The sequence below is a fragment of the Scardinius erythrophthalmus genome, assembly GCF_964197995.2.
Source record: "Scardinius erythrophthalmus genome assembly, chromosome: 8".
Classification (NCBI taxonomy): Eukaryota; Metazoa; Chordata; class Actinopteri; order Cypriniformes; family Leuciscidae; genus Scardinius; species Scardinius erythrophthalmus.
Window position 1 is genome coordinate 47,604,760 of NC_138228.1, and position 21,647 is coordinate 47,626,406.

Sequence of the window (21,647 nt, forward strand, 5' to 3'; positions counted from 1 at the left end):
CGTTGTCGCACGGCGATTTCACCGCCGCATACTGTGTGAAACGCCCATAGGGAATCATGCGGCGCGGGATTACATTTTAAAGTCGCCTATAACTGTGCTTTTACACCGGACGCGAATAGCGTGTCAAATTCAAGCCTGCCGCGTCTAGTTATACGCTTGACCACTCTGTGTCCATTCGCGCATCAAAAGACGGTAGCGGTCAGAACTCTGGTGTACTTTGGACGGAGCGTGCGGTCTGACTAACAATAGCCCACTCCCGACATCTTTTGACAGCGTATCCGCACTTAATTCTGACCACCTGTACACCTCTGAGGAGCTGTTTGGTACTGAAACCATTGTCAGTCAACTTGAACAACATTCTTTTTTTGCAAGGATGTTTGAAATAGTTCGGAATCGGCAGAAAATATCTTAGGCCTACTTCATTTGTCAGTAGGGCAATATGATTTTCGTTTATGTTGCTTAGAAATTTGAGTGATAGGCTTTGTCCTATTTAATTTATGCTATTTATATTTCATAAATTTTTTCTGTGGCATTTTTTTTCTCTGCTGACAGTAGGCTACAATGTTAAAATAGCCTAATATTTATATTGACACAAACACAATTCTTGTATAGCATTTATAATTATTATACTTAATCTCCTTTCCGTTAGAGACATTTGAATGTGAGATTATGGAAACTAGATCTAAATTTTGCGGACCGTCAGGTCGGGAAATAAAGCGGGTGAACACAGAGTGTATTTTAAGCGGTTGCTGAATAGAACCTCGTGGGAGCGGGACGGGGGAAACAGTCCCGCGCAGACCTCCTTAAACCTTAGGTGTGTATGTGTGTGTCCTGAAAAAATAATAATAAAAACAAAAGTCGGACTGTAAACGAATGAGGCATGATTGCTATTCACACCTTTATTAAAATGGCTATAATCTGTTACCACAGTAGGCTAGGCCTACTTGATCTGTTTAAAATGATTTCCTTGATATATGCCTAAGATAAATTAAAAATTAAAAATCAAAATTAAAATTGGTCTAATCCAGTAATTATTTTTTTCTATTTTTGATCTGAGCACAATCAGAAAATCAGAAAACCCGTCGTTATTCGTTTTTTTTTTTTCATTTTAGTTCAGGAAATAAATAATGGAAAAACAAGTCGTTTTTCATCTTTTTATTTTTGGTTTTAATTTGAAAAAATGATTGAACGAATGATCCACGGACGGTGACGGACCCATCATATTCCGCGATTATAGGCCTATTGAGTATTTAATTTGTATCCATAGGCCTACTCTGTGTAGCTGGCCCGCCATCTACTGGCTAAAAAAAATATTTGCCCGCGGCCAAAGTTATTTGCCGACCCCTGGTGTAGGGTATAGTGTAGGATTAGGGTATAGTGCAGGTTTAGGGTATAGTGCAGGCTTAGGGTATAGTGCAGGTTTAGGGTTTAGTGCAGGTTTACGGTATAGTGTAGGTTTACGGTATAGTGTAGGTTTACGGTTTAGTGCAGGTTTACGGTATAGTGCAGGTTTAGGGTTTAGTGCAGGTTTACGGTATAGTGTAGGTTTACGGTTTAGTGCAGGTTTACGGTATAGTGCAGGTTTAGGGTTTAGTGCAGGTTTACGGTATAGTGTAGGTTTAGGGTTTAGTGCAGGTTTACGGTATAGTGCAGGTTTAGGGTATAGTGTAGGATTAGGGTATAGTGCAGGTTTAGGGTATAGTGCAGGTTTAGGGTATAGTGCAGGCTCAGGGTATAGTGCAGGTTTAGGGTATAGAGCAGGTTTAGGGTTTAGTGCAGGTTTACGGTATAGTGTAGGTTTAGGGTTTAGTGCAGGTTTACGGTATAGTGCAGGTTTAGGGTTTAGTGCAGGTTTACAGCATAGTGCAGGATTAGGGTATAGTGCAAGTTTAGGGTATAGTGCATAGGGTATAGTGCAGGTTTAGGGTATAGTGTAGGTTTACGGTATAGTGCATAGGGTATAGTGCAGCTTTAGGGTATAGTGCAGCTTTAGGGTATAGTGCATAGGGTATAGTGTAGGTTTACGGTATAGTGCATAGGGTATAGTGCAGCTTTAGGGTATAGTGCAGGTTTATGGTATAGTGCATAGGGTATAGTATAGGTTTAAGGTATAGTGTAGGTTTAGGGTATAGTGTAGGATTAGGGTATAGTGCAGGTTTAGGGTATAGTGCAGGTTTAGGGTATAGTGCAGGCTTAGGGTATAGTGCAGGTTTAGGGTATATTTAACCTTTATTTACCCAGGTAAGCACATTGAGAACACTTTCTCATTTACAATGGCGACCTGGCCAAGATAAAAGCGTCGAGGTACAAAAGTTACACATGAAATTACAAGACAAAACAGAACAAACATCAGATTAAACAGACAAAGACTGCCATGGTATATATAAAAATGTACAAACACATATATTAATAACTAAAGTGTGAGCTGGGATTAGCATGTACAATGGTCTGACAATGTGTTTGCTAATAATAATTTGAATGTGGATAACGGGACAATGGATTCAAGCTTCAGAGATTTTTGAAGTGTATTCCAGTCGTTAACAGCGGAGAACTTGAAAGAAAGACGGCCAAAGGAGGTACGGGCTTTAGTAGCAGTCAAAGTGATATACCTGCTTGAACGAAGGTTCATAAAGGGGGTAGCTCTAGAGATTAGTGATCTTAGATAAGGTGGGGTTTTACACAGTAGGCATTTATAGATGAAATGATACCAATGTTTTTGACGTCGGGTCTGTAATGAAGGCCAGCCGATTAAACTATAGAGGTCGCAGTGGTGGGTATTATATGGAGCATTGGTGACAAAACGGATGGCAGTATGATATACAACATCTAGTTTACTAAGGAGAGAGTTTGAAGCAGTTCTGTAAATAATATCACCATAGTCAATAATTGAAAGGATGGTCATTTTCACGAGAGCGAGTTTTGCTGGAAAAGTAAGAGAGGCTTTATTACGGAATAAGAAGCCAATTCTGGATTTAATTTTAGTTTGAAGCTGATTAATGTGGGTCTGGAAAGAGAGAGAGGAGTCTAACCAAACCCCTAGGTATTTGTACTTGTCTACCTGTTCTATAACAGACCCATCTAGTGTGGTGATGCTTAATGGGCAGGTAGGTACAGTACGAGATCGGTTAAAAAACATACATTTAGTTTTGGTCGAATTTAAAAGCAGTTGAAGGGAACGTAATGAATGCTGTATATTATTAAAACTCTCTTGAAGATTTTTTAACACAGTGTCCAACGACGGGCCAGACGTATAAAGGATGGTGTCGTCTGCATATAGGTGGATCAAAGAATCACCTGCAGCAAGAGTATAGTATAGAGCAGGTTTAGGGTGTAGTGCAGGTTCACGGTATAGTGTAGGTTTAGGGTTTAGTGCAGGTTTACAGCATAGTGCAGGATTAGGGTATAGTGCAAGTTTAGGGTATAGTGCATAGGGTATAGTGCAGGTTTAGGGTATAGTGTAGGTTTACGGTATAGTGCATAGGGTATAGTGCAGCTTTAGGGTATAGTGCAGGTTTATGGTATAGTGCATAGGGTATAGTGTAGGTTTACGGTATAGTGCATAGGGTATAGTGCAGCTTTAGGGTATAGTGCAGGTTTATGGTATAGTGCATAGGGTATAGTGCAGGTTTATGGTATAGTGCATAGGGTATAGTGTAGGTTTAAGGTATAGTGTAGGTTTAGGGTATAGTGTAGGTTTAAGGTATAGTGTAGGTTTAGGGTATAGTGTAGGTTTAAGGTATAGTGTAGGTGTACGTTATTTTAAAACATGATTATTATGAGCATTAATCTTTTAGCGCCACTCACCGGACATTTCAGTTCAGAAATGCAGTGATACGTACAAACACAGACGTAATAAAACATTGCCATATTCACGGTCATTGGTTCTGTAAACAAAACTAAGCACTAATTTCACTTTGAAACTGTCGCGAATCAAAACGTATTTTGCGTTTTGCAAAAGTGTTGCCACAGGTATGCTTTCCGAATGAGCCTGGGCTGGAAAATACAGATGCATGCCAGTGGTAACTCGAATCTATGTTCACCAGAAAGATTCGCTCAGTGGCGCTCACATCGATACACCAGTAGGTGGCGACAAGCGAGTGTCTTTTTGTGTGTTATGAGTCATTGAATGATTCACTCAACCGATTAATTCAAAATAATATGAGATGTCACAGCTCAATCTGTTCATTCATACACAAGATGCCTAGGATTTATGCAGGCTGTGATTTATTGTGGCAACAGTAACAGGTCGATTATTTATTCGGCGATTATTTATTTATTATTTTTGTAAGATATTATGTATTCTGTAGTGATTACAATTTAGCTCAAAGGAATTATTAATTAATTTATAGGGAATTCAAAAGAGTCACTTATTACAACCGAGCAAATGACTCGTTCGCGGTTCATTTGAACTGGCTGTAACTATCCACTCTGCAACGGATATAAATATCCGAACTATAGTGAAACACTATATAGTTAGCAAGGTAACTTAGATCAGAAGTTTAAGACATTAAATTTGTAAGCACAATAACACAAGTAATATTTCTCTTTAAAATACAAACGAGACTTTATTGATTATTCTAACACATAAAACTAATATCTAACACAAACACACACATACACATTCATACGCGTTGCAGAAAGAAGAGAGTAAGGAAAGATTAAGTTTTAAGAGTGAGAGTAAGAGTGAGATGATGTAATCCCAGTTTTCTATGCACTTATAAGACACAACCTGAATGAACCATCAATCATTAGTTTAACCCTTTTGTCGTTTCCTAGGTTATTAAATCAGTATCAAATACACCAGTTTAGCTAAGAGTCTGGAGGCAGTACTTGCTTGTCTTTGCTTTTGGGGATTCCCTTTTTGTTGCGTGTAAAGGGGTTTTCCCGGTCCGTTCGTTGGCTGGTCTCGCGTGCCTGATGTCTGGGTCACGTGGTCAGTCACGTGGTGTGCTGGCGGGATGAAAGTCTTTGTTTGAAGCTGGCTTTGCAGAAGAAACGTGGCTCGAAATCTTATCGCAAAACTTAACTTAGAACCGAGACTCACAACGGAAAAGAAAGGAAACTAAGAAAAGAAAGGAAATTGAGAAGAGTAGATGATGGCTTGAATGAAGCTGTTTAACCCATGTTCTTCAGATCTTGATTTGGGTTATTTCGTCTGCGCGTTTTACATGGTTACTTGTCTGTCTTAGATCTTCATCTCCCGCTGCATTTTTGGTTCTGCACTGAAACTCTACTTTGTTCTGGTGTTAAGATTTTAAACTCAAATGTCCACCCAGCCTCCTGGATCAGTTCTAACCAATTAGACACTGTCTTTGTTTAGGAGGTGGCGTTCTCTTCACTTCTTATCATAAATCAAGCTTATCTGTGCTCTCCTTACTCTCTAAGCTCTAGCAAAGAGTACAGAGGCCACAGCTAAGACATTATTACTATTATAAGAATCCGAAACATTTTCCACAGATTTCAATCAAGCCATCCTTTGAATTAAGAACATAAGATCATATCGATATGAAACACAACACATTTTCATTCAAAAATCTATCAATTATTACAATTACATGAATTGTATGGCATCTAAGCATATCAGATACACCCATCTATTGTAGGAACAATATAGAATCATGTCGTTGCATGATGCTTGATCTATAAGTCCATTGAAAATTGTTCTTGAATGATTTTATTTATGTTATAGGTAAAATCTCAGCTCTGTGGTTTGAAACGATTTTACACCCTGAGGTCTATCCGAGGTCCTTACGGGGGGGGGGAGTCTGGAATGTTGTGGGCTCGAGCAGCTTCTGCTGTTATCTTGATCGGGCTGAATTGTGCTATCTCTGAGCCAATCATTCTTTTCCAAGCTATCTTACATTGACCAGTTCTTTCTTTAGTTGGGCTCATCTTCTTTGAAGCTTGCATGGCCATAAAGTTCTTAGCTGGGGGTTTTCGTTGGTCAGCGGAGACTGGCTGGCTGGAGCCTTCTTTTATGGCTCTGGGGTTGGTGATTTGGTGTCTGGAATGTTCAGTTCTGTGAGAAACTATGTTTGAACAATTCACCTGGAAGATTCATTTGTGTTTGTTTCGCACTCAATCCTACATATCCCCTCTTCGTACGGCGATGTGTTAAGATGAAGACATCGGTGAACGCTGGAGAAACACGGGTAGAAGAAACAGACACATACAAAGCAAACAACAAGACAACACCTCCATGACTGGTCACTGTACTGGTGCAGGGCATTAGATTACTTAAGTATTAAAAGTTCAAGTTCATTCTCTCAATATGGTCTATTATATTGAGTAGAGTTTAAATTTTGGGATTGTTATTCTAATTTGTTTCGGTACGGTGATTCTTTGATCAAATTCTGTGATTACGTTTGTTTGTTATCTTCTCTTCTAAGTTGTTTCACGTTAAGACGTTTTACCTTTTATTTTCTGGTGAAATAATTTGTGGTAACAATTATGTGACCCATCATGCATGGAGCTCTCTGGCTCACATTCGTTTTAAGGCGGCTTACAAGTGTCAGGCGTGGTGCGTCAATCCTATTACCGTGACCTTGACCCTTAGGGGGGGTAGACATGCATTTTACCTAATACAAGAAGAAGGAAAGTTAAGGAAGAGGTAAAACAAAACAATTGAGTGTTCCTAGTATGGCTTATAACTACTGTTGTGCAGCTAAGGTGTCAGGTATCACAGGGTAATGAGAGGTGTTCTACTTGTTGGATGGATAGCTAGTATGTTTCCTATGGTAAGTGTAGCTAAGTCGTTAAGCTAGTTTCTGAAGTTAGTTTTCTACCTGTGGGGAAAACATGTTTGTTGAATGTTTTCCATGGTAGATGTGGTTAACCTCTACGTGTTAGTGAGCATGTTAGTGGCGTAGGGTAATGCATGTATGTATGTATGTATGGTCAGATCTGTCTCAGTCTGTTTGGCTCCCCCCCTTTTCTTGAAGGCTTGCCCACGTGCTTCTTGGCTTAGCTTTGATGAGCTTAGATGAAGGTTGGCTTGTTGCATCATTGCCTTAGGAAAGGGATCTTCTATGATCTGCTGGGGGTCAGTCCAGTAAGGCAGGAAGTTCTCTGGCAGACATTGGGAGGCAGTTTGGCATGGATGCGTGAAGCTGTGGTGCAAAACTTTGTCTCCGTTGTTGCACTCCTCTTGTGATGCCTTCTGGTTGTGACAGACTTTCTGACCTTCTGTGCTTACTGTGGTTACTGTAGCACACACGTGGTTCTTGAGTTTGGAGCTTGTGTGATGGTTTCTTTGTGAGTAATGGGAAGCCAGTGTGGTGTTTTCTGGTACCTCTGGGTGTTTGTCAGTGGTTGGCTGTGAGAGACCCCTCTGTTCTGTGTTGTTGTAGAACAGGTGGTCGTCATCTTCATTATGAAGGTGTACCAGATGATCATTGGTCTTCCGTTCCATCGCTAGTCATAGTGAATTTGACTCATCTTGTTGGTCATTCGTGTTCAGCTTGTTTTCTATGAACACTTTCATTTGCCTCATTAGTTGCTCCATGTCTTCTGAGGGTAAACTGTCTTGTTCTTGGGCACACTCAGTGTTGTGTTTGACTGAGTGGTGCCGAGGTGAGTTTCGTCGTCGATTACTCACATTGAATGCTTTTGGATGCGTTGGTTGACAGCCTTTGGATATCCAGTTAGGATTCCAGTTGTTTCCTTCTTGTGGGTTCATTGAGAAGCGTGGCTGGTCCCATGGCTTTTCCATGCGGTTGGTGTGGTAGCCGTCATTGGCCTGGGGGTCACGTTCTCTGTGCACCTTGCGAAGGACTGTGGTGTTGTCATGCCACTGGGTGTCTTCCAGTGCATAGCTTGTGTCTTGGCTGAAGGAGTTTGACACTGTGGATGTTTTCAAACCTTTCTTTGAGGACATCTTCTGTTTGATGTGGGCCTTGTGTGTCAGGTCACGTAGCTGTTGAATTGTCATTGTGTCTGGGCTGGCCATGAGATAAAGATGATGACTCAATCCAGGGTGCAGGTTTCTCAGGAAGAGGGTTTTGAAATTCACATCCTCTTCATGTTCAGGTGAGTTATGTGCACCAAAGAAGGCTTGTCGAAAACGGTGGTAGTAGGCTTGGGGAGTCTCGTGTCGACCTTGTTTGGTTTCCAAGGCGATTAACACACCATGTTCCGACTCTGGGCCTGTGAATTCCTTAATCAGTGTCTCACATAGCAGCTGGTAGTTTGACTTGACATGAGCAGGTTGTCGGTCTAGGAAGCTTCGTACCTCTGGACTGCAGGTGGATCGGAGGAGGTAGAACCTGTCTCTGTCAGTCACATGTGGTCTCACCTCTAGGTGGAAGTTGATATCTCGGATGTAGGCTTCAATGTCTTGGCCCTCTGTGGAGTTCGGGTTGAACTGAGTGATATTCTTAACCAGCTTGTTGAGATCTTTAAAGGTCATCGCCTGCGCAGCTTTGGAGTCTGCCTGGATGAGCTCTCGTTGCTTGTTGGCAGTGAACAGTTCTGTAGTGAAGGCTGGTGATGTTTTGGGTTGCGGCCATTCACCTTTTCTGTTGTATGGCAGTTCTTGGATGGAGGACTCTGTTCTGCTCAGCAGTGGTGATGCTGAGGGAGGTCTCTCCCTTCTTGGCTCTGGTTTCTGTTGGAAAATGTGCTGGAGTTCACCTCTGACCGCGTAGAGCTCGTCGTTGGCGTCATCTCGCTGTTGGGTCAGATGGTCAATGTCAGCACTGCACCTTTCCAGGTGGTCTTTCAGAGCATTAATTTTAGAGTTCTTGTCTTTAATGTCAGCTTTAGCTTTCTCTAGCTGATGTTCAGCAGCCTGGAGTTGGTTTACCAGGTGCTTCTGGACAGTCTTTAATTCTTGTTTGTCACGTTCAGTGACTGCAAGGGCTTCTTGGAGCTTGTCAACTTGTTTCTTTGTTTCTTGCTCCACTACATCAGGCATGAGTTTGTCTTGAGCTTTCATTTTGAGCTGGTCTGTGCAGCGCTGAGTGTGCATCAGCTCTCTCAAGAACTCAGTGGTCTGACGCTTGAAGTCGTCCTGGACTTTCACTTCCAGCTTGTCTATGCGGCTCTGGGCACGTGTCAGCTCCTCCTGAAGGTGGGTGATGTGCTTGTCGCTTAGTGTCAGCTGGGCTGTAAAGGCATTGCTTAGGGAACAGATGATCTTGGTTAGTTCCACGTGGTTGTGGTTTTGGCTTGAATCATTTGTCAGGAATCTTCTCAGCGTTATGATTATTATTAAAAATAATAACAGTTCAATTGTCTTTGGTGTGAGGCAGTCTGTGATGCCTCTGAGCCAGACGTCCACGTCGTCAGTGGGGTTTGTCGTCCACGGCATGTTGGCACGCTGGAGTGAAGAGACTGACACAGATCTGTGAGGGGTATGAGCTACAGTATATGTGGTTGAACACTAAGTGTCGTTTCAGTGACTGTACAACAATAGTGAAGTGTTGCAATGTCTAAGTGTTGGTCTCAGTGTAGACAGGTAGGTTAGTGATGTGGAAACTTTGTCACTCAACTAAGTGAGGGAAAAATAGAGAAAAAGGTTAAAACAAATTCAATAACAAAAAGAAAGAAAGTTCTTAACTATGAGAAATATTTTTCTCGTAAACGTTTCCTATCAAAGAGAATCTGTTTCCAGAAAGGTAAACAATATAATTGTTTGTTTTCCAACGAAAAATAATACAATAATAATGCTGATACCTCTTTTCTAAGTTTGACAGGATTGACACACCTTCAGTTTGGACCGCTTACAGCTCTGATGGGATGCTTTGAAGGCGACGGTTGCTCAACACTTGTCTCTGTTAATTGATCTTGGATAAGATGTCAAATTGTAAATTGCGTTTACAGATGCAGGGAGAGTATGGAGAACAGAGAGGGTTTGATCAAAAATCAAATACCTAATAATTGTTTTCTTTGGAAAAATTATCTTTCTCTTTCTTTAGACTCGATTTATGGTTCTTCCAGGTTTGTTCCCTACAAATGTGAAGAATGGGAAAGCAGGACAGAACAGGAAGGATGTAAGAAGGAAAGGAGGGAAGGAGATTGGATCCACAAATGGCTCTGGAGCCTTTGTCGAACTACGAGTGCAGAATTGCTAGTTGCCAACAACTAAACATTCAAAAATAAAACTTTGTAGGAGAGGGTTATCTCTGATTTATTTGACACTTGTAGTGAGATACCAATGTCTCCTATTGAGGCTCAGGTGTGTTACTCCCAAGCTAGAGTAAAAAGAAAAGAAAAAGGTAATAAAAAGATGAAAGAAAGTAATAATGTAATGGACGAAATAAGCAAAAGGGAAATTAAAATAAAGAGGTAAATGACTAAATCAGATAGAATAGTTAGGTTTATAACCGTAACAAAAAGAAAGGAGAAACGGAGGATACAACGCACTAACAATACAGGAGCAAGTATGAGTCTAACAATATTTGTAATAGGGAAATGTTGGTTGAATAAGTTTACTTAACTTTCAAAGTTTAAGACTTATTCACCTGAAGTGATTAAATCTAAAAGATAAATTTAGAAATTATGAGAATTAAGAAATTAGATTTATTAAAAATAAATCTAGAAATCGTTAGAGATTACCTGTTTAGAAAAATAAAACTTCAATCTTGATTTAATATTTCCTTTTTTAAATCAAATTAGAATTTGGCAATTAATAATCATAAACCAGTCTTTTATTTTCAAGTAAAATGCAGGTAAATGAAATTAATAATTGTGAACCGAAGTTTCCTTTTCACAGAAAAATAAAGTATGAGACAGGTAAAAGAGGAAAGAAGAAAAGAACCAACAGGTATAAAAGTCAAGGTGTTTAAATGGTTAAATCACTTTAACGTTGTTCAAACAGACACTGTATTTAACCACTGATTTTACTACTGATAACCGGAAATAATGCTTAGGCTTTAGCATTTAATATTAGGCCTCAATTGTAAACAACTACTTAGCTTAGCTTTAGCCTTAGCTTAGCCACAACTGGGTTTTGTTTCAGTTTGTTTACACTTTGGCGTTGGTCAGAGTTCACCCGGAAGCGTTGGTTAAGACTTCCGTGTCACGATTGTAACTATGGCGACAAAACAACGCTAGTGGGCAAACATGTGAATTGCAACAGTTTGTAAACAGTTACGCATGTTACATGAAATGTCGGCGCATTTCAACAATGTTCAAAGAATATACACGTCGATCATCTTACGTGAAATGTCGGCGCATTTCAAAAATACAAATAAAGGACACCACTCGTAGCTGTTTTTACGACGTGGGGCTTCACTCAGTTGTTTAAGAGTGATTAACTTTAAAGGACAGCTTTGTGCTGTAATAGATGGAACAATATATCGCTATAGCGATCTCTGTGGATCGTCTCTGTGCAATTTTATCTGAGCACACGAAAACAACAGGGTTCTTAACTGTTGGTTGAGTTTCAACGTCAAGCTTTACTTGAACACAACTTTAAATAACTCCTATTCAATTACACTCGGACATACGCAGTGTTTATACGAAAATTAATTGAACAGACACAGATAAGCTTATTTATCACGGGGATTGTAGTGGGACACGCACTGACAACCTGGGAAAAACTAAAACTTAACTGAGAATATTCGTCCTAGCAGTGGAACTCGCACTGCCAGTCACAAATATAGGCTTCTAAGTTTATCACGAATCGCCGTGGAACACGCACGGTGAATCAAACAAATAACGTTAGAAACACGCTCATCGCTCTGTGAGGAGAATGTTGTCCCAGTGGAACACGCACTGAGTGACGATCAGATAAATAAGGACTAACGTTCACGTTAGACGAGGGACACGCTCGTCCGTCCTTTACATGGTTATTTTAATTACTGCAGTTTTAATTTAATTCATCTCTCTGACTGATACAAACACACATAACGTTATAGCTATTTGAAAGACTCTGGAACACGCAGATGTCTTAAGCTATAAATAAAGTATTTCAGAATCGAGGGACACGCTCAATTGTTACCTTATCGTTGCGTGGGATCTTATATCTTGGGTTATTTTACTGCAGTTTGAATAAAATAACAAATAAAAAGAATAAAATGGGGAGGCAGACTAGACTAGAGTAACAGCTCAAGCAGCAGGTCATTCATTCAAACAGAGCGCGCGGCGCGCGCTGCATACGTCACACACACAGACTCGGAGGTTCGGATCTCTCCGCATAGGCTACTATGACAATATAATTACTTCGTATATGCTTACAATTTTAGGTTAAACTGCCCGCATTCTCCACCAATATGTAAGATATTATGTATTCTGTAGTGATTACAATTTAGCTCAAAGGAATTATTAATTAATTTATAGGGAATTCAAAAGAGTCACTTATTACAACCGAGCAAATGACTCGTTCGCGGTTCATTTGAACTGGCTGTAACTATCCACTCTGCAACGGATATAAATATCCGAACTATAGTGAAACACTATATAGTTAGCAAGGTAACTTAGATCAGAAGTTTAAGACATTAAATTTGTAAGCACAATAACACAAGTAATATTTCTCTTTAAAATACAAACGAGACTTTATTGATTATTCTAACACATAAAACTAATATCTAACACAAACACACACATACACATTCATACGCGTTGCAGAAAGAAGAGAGTAAGGAAAGATTAAGTTTTAAGAGTGAGAGTAAGAGTGAGATGATGTAATCCCAGTTTTCTATGCACTTATAAGACACAACCTGAATGAACCATCAATCATTAGTTTAACCCTTTTGTCGTTTCCTAGGTTATTAAATCAGTATCAAATACACCAGTTTAGCTAAGAGTCTGGAGGCAGTACTTGCTTGTCTTTGCTTTTGGGGATTCCCTTTTTGTTGCGTGTAAAGGGGTTTTCCCGGTCCGTTCGTTGGCTGGTCTCGCGTGCCTGATGTCTGGGTCACGTGGTCAGTCACGTGGTGTGCTGGCGGGATGAAAGTCTTTGTTTGAAGCTGGCTTTGCAGAAGAAACGTGGCTCGAAATCTTATCGCAAAACTTAACTTAGAACCGAGACTCACAACGGAAAAGAAAGGAAACTAAGAAAAGAAAGGAAATTGAGAAGAGTAGATGATGGCTTGAATGAAGCTGTTTAACCCATGTTCTTCAGATCTTGATTTGGGTTATTTCGTCTGCGCGTTTTACATGGTTACTTGTCTGTCTTAGATCTTCATCTCCCGCTGCATTTTTGGTTCTGCACTGAAACTCTACTTTGTTCTGGTGTTAAGATTTTAAACTCAAATGTCCACCCAGCCTCCTGGATCAGTTCTAACCAATTAGACACTGTCTTTGTTTAGGAGGTGGCGTTCTCTTCACTTCTTATCATAAATCAAGCTTATCTGTGCTCTCCTTACTCTCTAAGCTCTAGCAAAGAGTACAGAGGCCACAGCTAAGACATTATTACTATTATAAGAATCCGAAACATTTTCCACAGATTTCAATCAAGCCATCCTTTGAATTAAGAACATAAGATCATATCGATATGAAACACAACACATTTTCATTCAAAAATCTATCAATTATTACAATTACATGAATTGTATGGCATCTAAGCATATCAGATACACCCATCTATTGTAGGAACAATATAGAATCATGTCGTTGCATGATGCTTGATCTATAAGTCCATTGAAAATTGTTCTTGAATGATTTTATTTATGTTATAGGTAAAATCTCAGCTCTGTGGTTTGAAACGATTTTACACCCTGAGGTCTATCCGAGGTCCTTACGGGGGGGGGGAGTCTGGAATGTTGTGGGCTCGAGCAGCTTCTGCTGTTATCTTGATCGGGCTGAATTGTGCTATCTCTGAGCCAATCATTCTTTTCCAAGCTATCTTACATTGACCAGTTCTTTCTTTAGTTGGGCTCATCTTCTTTGAAGCTTGCATGGCCATAAAGTTCTTAGCTGGGGGTTTTCGTTGGTCAGCGGAGACTGGCTGGCTGGAGCCTTCTTTTATGGCTCTGGGGTTGGTGATTTGGTGTCTGGAATGTTCAGTTCTGTGAGAAACTATGTTTGAACAATTCACCTGGAAGATTCATTTGTGTTTGTTTCGCACTCAATCCTACATTTTATTAAATGAGAGATATCATTCAGTTAAAAGATTTACACATTTGTTTGTATTTGTTCAAGTCACATGATTGTTTACTTTAATATGGGGGCTTTTAGGGCTATGGTCTGTTTGTAGCTTGAATTTTATAATACTATATTATATTTTAAAATCCACAGAAACAGTCATGAGAGAGACTTTTGCGTGCAGTGCTTTATTGTTCCTACTGTAACAGTGTTTCAGTCAACATATTTCATACAAATTTGGGGACAAAAAATGCTGGAACACCATGATGCAAATTAGGATTTTATTTTATTTAAATATCTAAACGAGATGCCTAGTTTCATCATGAAAGAAACATCCTAGTTGATTCACTTCATCTATGAACAAGATTCCTTGTTCACTGTAAGGGATCCACTGGAGGCAAGCTTATTGAGAACCCAAATGCAGTTTATTTAAACAAAACAAGATTAAACATAAAACAACGGCATGGCAAGAAACAAAAACCGTGGATATAAACGGGAACATAGACTTGCACAACAGTGGACTACAGAAAACAATACTTGGCCAAGACACATGGCAAACATGAGGGATTAAATACACAAACTAATTACAAGACAAGGGACACATGTGAACAATGATCAGACGATTAACCAATGACAAGACACATGGAAAGTCTGTACAGTTAATTCACGAGAATCATTTAATTAGATGAACCAATACTTTGCCAGTGTGTTGAGTTTTGATTTGTTTATTCACAAACTAAAGATCTCATTCAGTGGCACTCTGAAACTTGTTAAGGCACATTCAGTCAAAGTGCTGGATTGGCTCAGTAGTTCAGTCGACGCTAATGCTAGTCTTGAGAGCAGGAAAATCCACAAAACTAAGAGAGACTTGGTTCAGTTAAAAAGATCTGTTCATACTTGTTCAAGTCGAGTGCTTTCTATAATCTAGGGCTCTTAGGGCAATTTTCTGTTTGTAGCTTGAATAACCAAAACACAAATCTACCTCTTGTTGTGTGTGTGTACCTCTCCTTCTGTACACTGCACTTCTGTAAACCTTCAACCTCCGAAGCGTGGTGTGTAGTAACTGCAGTGTGTCAAATAAACTAGGACACCTCTACCATCTCTTCAACAGATTAACTGTGCCCTAGTTTGAGCTGTGTGCAGCGGCTGACGGGAACATTGAGTTTTGAGGCTGTAATTTAGCGTGTGTGTGTGTGTGTGTGTGTGTGTGTGTGTGTGTGTGTGTGTGTGTGTGTGTGTGTGTGTGTGTTTGCTAGCATCTGTCCGTGCCATGCGAGGACGTTACTGATGCGTCCTCTGTTCATATGGGAGACAGCTGATGGTGGTCTGGAAAGAGAGGGAGGGTTTGTCCACTTTCAGGTCACCTTACCAATTGTAAATAGTCCAGTGAATACGAGTGAATCCGAATCCTCCGTCCTCACTGATGGTGTTTATAGACTGACTGGACGCTGCTCACACTGTCTTAAAGAGGAGGCTTTAGAGATGCTTCTTCTCAGGAAAATGCTCTTGTGTGCCAACAGTAACAGGGTTTCAGTCATTATGTTTCTATGCAAACTTTGGGGAGGGGGGATCTAGACTGAAGAAGTGTTAATAAATGAATTATTTACATCGAGATGAAAATGATTTTTTTTCCAAATGGCCAAATACTTGTTTAAGGATTTTATTTTAAAAATACACAAAAACAGCCACGAGAGAGACTTTTTTTTTTAGATTTTTTATTTTTATTTTTTATCTTATTTATTTATTTATTTAAAATCCACTGAAACAGCCATTAAAGAGAGACTTCATTCAGTTAAATGGTTTTAATTATTTTATGTGATCTTATGTCATTTATTTTATTTTGTTTTGTTTTATTTTATTTTATTTTAGGCTATTTATTTATTTTATTATTTTTTTTATTTATTTTTTTTTTCAGGTAGCATTAATGGACATGTAAAAGGCCAATGGGGAGATGTAGAGCATGCATGATATATATATATATATATATATATATATATATATACCAATTGTAATATCAGGATGCATTAAATGCATTAGGATGCATTAAATATTCTGCAACATAGCATGTTTTGTTTATCCTATTGATTATTTTAATGCAGCTTAAGAGATTTGGATTTCAAAATGGTCGGAGAGAAGAATTTGACCTGATTGCAGAGGTGAAGTGTGTAGACTTGCATTGAAATTGCAAAAGTAACTTTAAATCTCCTGAACCCTCTACTCATTTAGCCATTGGTCAGAAAAATAAATAGCCCCGCCCCCAAACTCACGCCACTGGCTGAGCCAGTTCTTCTGTCAAACAGAGCACAGATATGTTTTAAAAGCTGCACAGTTTCACACGTCAGGTGAATCGGCCTACGATTGTCTATTTATAGTCGTCTCTGCATATTAATGTGGGATAAGAGAAGGCATTTTGCATAAAAAAAACGGCATCACTTTTAAATACTGAATAGACAGTGTCTTTTGAGCGGACGTGTGTTATTTCTCCTGATTGTGCCGGTGTCTGACTGGTGAGCAGTCAGTGTTCCAGTGCTAGCGGTGTGATGCTACTGGTCTTGTTTTCATTGGCTATATTTAGCCCATGGCCTGCTCCTCTGCAGAATACTAATCAGGACACTGCAAACCTCGGCGAGGAAGAGGAAGAGTCTCTGCACAGTAAATCTCATGCAGACACTTCAGCTCTAACGCCTGATCTGGTCATGATCACCATCAAACTATCTGATTAGGGGAAATGATTGCCTAGAAATATCATTTTCCACAAGACTCCTTATTTTTTTCAATAGAGTTAATGTTTGCATAACAGCACTGAGACATTTAATGGACAGATATGAAACACGTAAACAGAAGGAGCACTCCATTTCCTTTTCTTTCAAATGTGTTTGTTGTTATTTCTTACGTCTTTATTTACATCCGTCCTCCACGTCTCTCTTTCCCTTCGGCATCCTCCCTGTTTCTCTGTCCATCTCTACACCCCCGTGTCTCTTTCTCCTCCTCTTCTCTGGTGGACGACTGTAGCACAGGCCAAACTGCACAATTATTCACAGGCATTGAGATGAGCGTACATGCACATCTGTATAAAGATGAACGTACATGCACATCTGTCCTGTCTCCTGGCGGGTTCGAGCACGGCCATGCTTGATGTGTGTAGTAGTAACTGATTAAATGGGGACACGATAAAAAAAGATTTACAACACATTTCCGAGTCTGGCCTGCAACACATCTGGATTCTGGTGTTGAAAACGCTGATATTAGAGGGGTCGTGGTATACAGGGTGGGCCATTTATATGGATACACCGTAATAACATGGGAATGGTTGGTGATATTAAAGTCCTGTTTGTGGCACATTAGTATATGTCATGGTCACCACCCATCTTGAGGAGTTTGCCCCCTCACATATACTAATGTGCCACAAACAGGACTTTAATATCACCAACCATTCCCATGTTATTACGGTGTATCCATATAAATGGCCCACCCTGTACTTTCTATTATTAGTATTTGCAGTTACACTTTATTTCAATGGTCCACTTTAGATATTCTGCTAACTATAAGTAACTTTGCAACTACATGTCAACTAGCTCTCATTAGAGTGTTAGTAGACTGTTAGGTTCAGGGTAGGAGAATGAGTTTACATGTAGTTGTAAAGTTACTTCTAGTCAGTAGAATATCTGTAGAGGAGCATCAGAATAAAGAGTTATCAGATATTAACATCAGTCTACTAATACTCTAATGACTGATAGTTGACATGTAGTTGCAAAGTTATTTATAGTTAGTAGAATGTCTAAAGTGGACCATCGAAATAAAGTGTAACATTATTTTAGTTTTTCCTCAAGGTCTTCTAAAGATTTTTGCATCAACAATTTAGAAACTATTTTGAGCCTTTTAACTCAATTAGAGCGACAACATGAAACCAACAGAGACATTTACACTACAAAGGTTCCATTAGTTAATATTAGTTAATGATGTTTATTGCAATGCATTTGTTAGAGTACGTAATATTTTTTGTTAATGTTAGGTAATAAATATACAACTGTTCTGATCAATTAAATAATATTAACAGATACAACTTTTGATTTTAATAATGCATTAGTACATGTTAAAATTAAACCAGCTAAGATGAATGAATGTTTTTTCATTGTTAGTTCATGTTAAGTATTATCTAAATGATAAGTTTACACTTTATTTTGCAGATATGTTACATGTACTTGCAATAGTAATAACAGTAAATTATGCATAATTACATGCAATTAACCCTCAACCAAACTCTAGTCCTACCCTAACCCTATACATGTACATGTTGTTAGTTAATATTACTAAGTATTTAATTTATACTTACACTGTAATAATGACACCTTAAGATAAACTGTAACCATATTATAATTATATTCCATATAATATTACCAATTATATTCTAATTTCATTTTTGAAAACAAAGCATCATGAATAAGCCACTAAATATTGTCTAAATGCTGAACTGGGACTGAATCAGTGGAAATTGTGGGACCTTTTGATTTAAATGAACCATCTAAACAAACTGATTTACTTAAAAAATGTAATATCGCATAACTTCAAAGTGGAGATCCATCAGGCGTTGCAGTGATCTCTGCATCTGTCCGTCAGTGTTGTGCACTTTAATAGGAGTCTGGTTGAGGGATGGAGGGGTGAGATCGAGGGGAAGCGGTGACAGCTTGTATGGATGGAGAGTATTGTGGCCTTTGATCTCTCTCTCTCTCTCTCTCTCTCTCTCTCTCTCTCTCTCTCTCTCTCTCTCTCTCTCTCTCTCTCTCTCTCTCTCTCTCTCTCTCTCTCTCTCTCTCTCTCTCTCTCTCTCTCTCTCTCTCTCTCTCTCTCTCTCTCATACTGCTACAGCACTGGCACTGGCACTCGATGAGACCTCAAATCACCCGTACACACAATTAATAAACGCACACACACTTGCTCACTCACACATTCAACACACACACACACACAGACACACACAAACACACACACACACACACATACACACACACACACACACACACACACACACACACACACACACAAGCTAATTCTAGATATTAATATGCTATAATAAAGCAATAAGCCCTGTGAAGCCGTGTTTTACAGTGGATATAGCGGAGTGGAGTGCCTAAAACCCCCTCAACTGTTCTAAATCCACTGTAAAACACGGCTTCAAGGGGCTTATTGCTTTTATAAAACGGTTACTCCATGAAAATATTCATTTTAATATTTATTCTATTCATAAAATCAACACCAGCAACAAAAAATATAACGTTATGACACATTTTTTCCTCCGCCAAGCAATGTAGTTCCAAAGAGGTTGCTAAGCAACACATGCAGCAACAAAGCATCACAAACGCGTAGTCATTTACAACGGCTTTTTCTCAACCAATCAGAATCAAGGACCGGAACTATCCGTTTTATAATAACATGTAAATATTACTAAAAGAGCACTGCCTGCATTTCTGTTTAACCAGGTGCTAATGAATGAACAGGTGAGTATTTGCATATTTCACATACAGTATATATAAAAAAGTTGGTATAACACTTTATTTCGATGGTCCACATTAGATATAAGTAACTTTGCAAATGCATGTCAGATAACTCCCATTAGAGTATTAGTAGACTGTCTGATTAATCTCTGATAACTCTTTATTCTGATGCTCCTCTACAGATATTCTACTGACTAGAAGTAACTTTACAACTACAGGTCAAGTTATTCTCCTACCCTGAACCTAACAGTCTACTAATACTCTAATGAGAGCTAGTGGACATGTAGTTGCACAGTTACTTATAGTTAGTAGAATATCTAAAGTGGACCATTGAAATAAAGTGTAACCAAAAATTCATTGTGTATGTAATTTAGTTTCTATTGTTTCTTTATAAATTAGACTCATTATTCAAATTGCGCGTTATTTTCAAAACTTCTGGGGCAAATAAAGGTGCCGTTATTAAACCGAAATCAGAAACAGAATTTCGTTTAAAAGGGATCTTTACATTTTCCATTGATCATGACAGCAGTTATTCTTCAAATGATGGAGAGCGGGGAACGCTTCCGGGCGTTTCAGAGCTTCAGGTTTTCCTGCGTTACAGTGATGCAGTGAAATTGTAAAGTCGAAGTGAAGTGAGTCAGATTGCAGTGAAATGCGTTATCCTGTGCAGTAGAGCTGGATACATTAACGATAATTGCTTTAATTTAGTCTAAAACAGATATCACGATTCTGAATAGACAATTACACATAACAAAATAACATAATTGCTGCAAGGCAAGGCAAGTTTATTTATATAGCACATGTCATACACTATGGCAATTCAAAGTGCTTTACATAGAAAAGAATAAAAATAATCACAAAATAAAAGCAAGGAAGATTAAAACAGTTATTCAAAATGCTTTACATAGAAAGGAATTAAAATATCACACTATGGCAATTCAAAGTGCTTTGCTTAGAGAATGAGCTAAAAATAAAAGCAAGGGAAATTAAAACAGTTATAAAAGGAATTAAAAGAGATACAGTTAAAAAATGAATTAGAGTAAATTAATTAAAGTAGTACAAAGATAATACATAGAATAAACTTCTCATCTGTATCTTATTTTGCATCTCTCAATTTCCCCAATTAAGTGGTTTATGTTTCTCTCTTACCCAATTCTCAGTGTCATTTGAGTTCAGTTTAGAATCAAAGGAAGAATGCAGTCAGTCGGACGGACATACAGTGGATACAGTTATAAAGAGAATCAAAAGAGATAAACTGTCAAAACACCGGTGTATCATATTTTGTACAGCTGCTTATTATACTGTGAGATTGTCCCATGTGGATTGTACTGTGTCTGTGGTGATCTTTCGATACGCATAAAAACAATCTATTTGACGTCTCCAATAGACCCGATTTTTCCCTAAAACCGGACAGGAGGAGCTCTAGGACTGACCTCAGGTTCACTGCCCCATCAGTCCAAACCCCAAAACTCTGTTAAGGACCAAATTTGTTCAGAGCTCTATGAATGGAGTGGATCCAGTCCGCACCCCACAGGACCTCCAGTTTAATTTACACATCAAACTCACTACTCCACCACAGACCCAGGTCATCTGCAGGCTGTTAAACACTTTTTTATTTATTTGAATGAATTATAAAAAATAAAAAAATAAATCAATTTTATTGAATGATTCAATGAATCACTTCAACTTCACTTGATTCATTACTGGATGAATCAGCACTTTTTCAAAACAACAAATCTCTTAAGTGAATGATTCAATGACACATACATTTTTTTAACAGTCACTTGCCGCCACCTACTGGTGTAACGGTGTAATTGACACAATCTTTATTTTAAGCACCATGTTACTTTCAAAAGATGATTTACTCTATTTTGATTGCTACAGTAGACATCAGTGTTTATATCTGAACTATAAACTTTTATCTCAGTGATTCTGTGAATTATTGTAAGACAAATATCATACTGTGTGGTTCGTATTCGCTGTGTGTATTCGCTGTGATCGTACTTGTCAAAGGTTTAATAGAATCGTTGTCATTTAGGAATAAGATCGCGTGGATGTTTGAATCTGGATCGCAATCTTTTAACGATTAATTGTGCAGCTCTATGCAATCTAAAACTAACTCACAAG

At 38.8% G+C, this 21,647-nt stretch overlaps 1 protein-coding gene across 1 annotated transcript in view; it reads left to right on the forward strand.

Moving 5' to 3' along the window:
- insyn1 (inhibitory synaptic factor 1) overlaps nt 1-21,647 on the forward strand; it is an 83,145-nt gene that overhangs the window by 24,445 nt on the left and 37,053 nt on the right. The window lies entirely within an intron of this gene.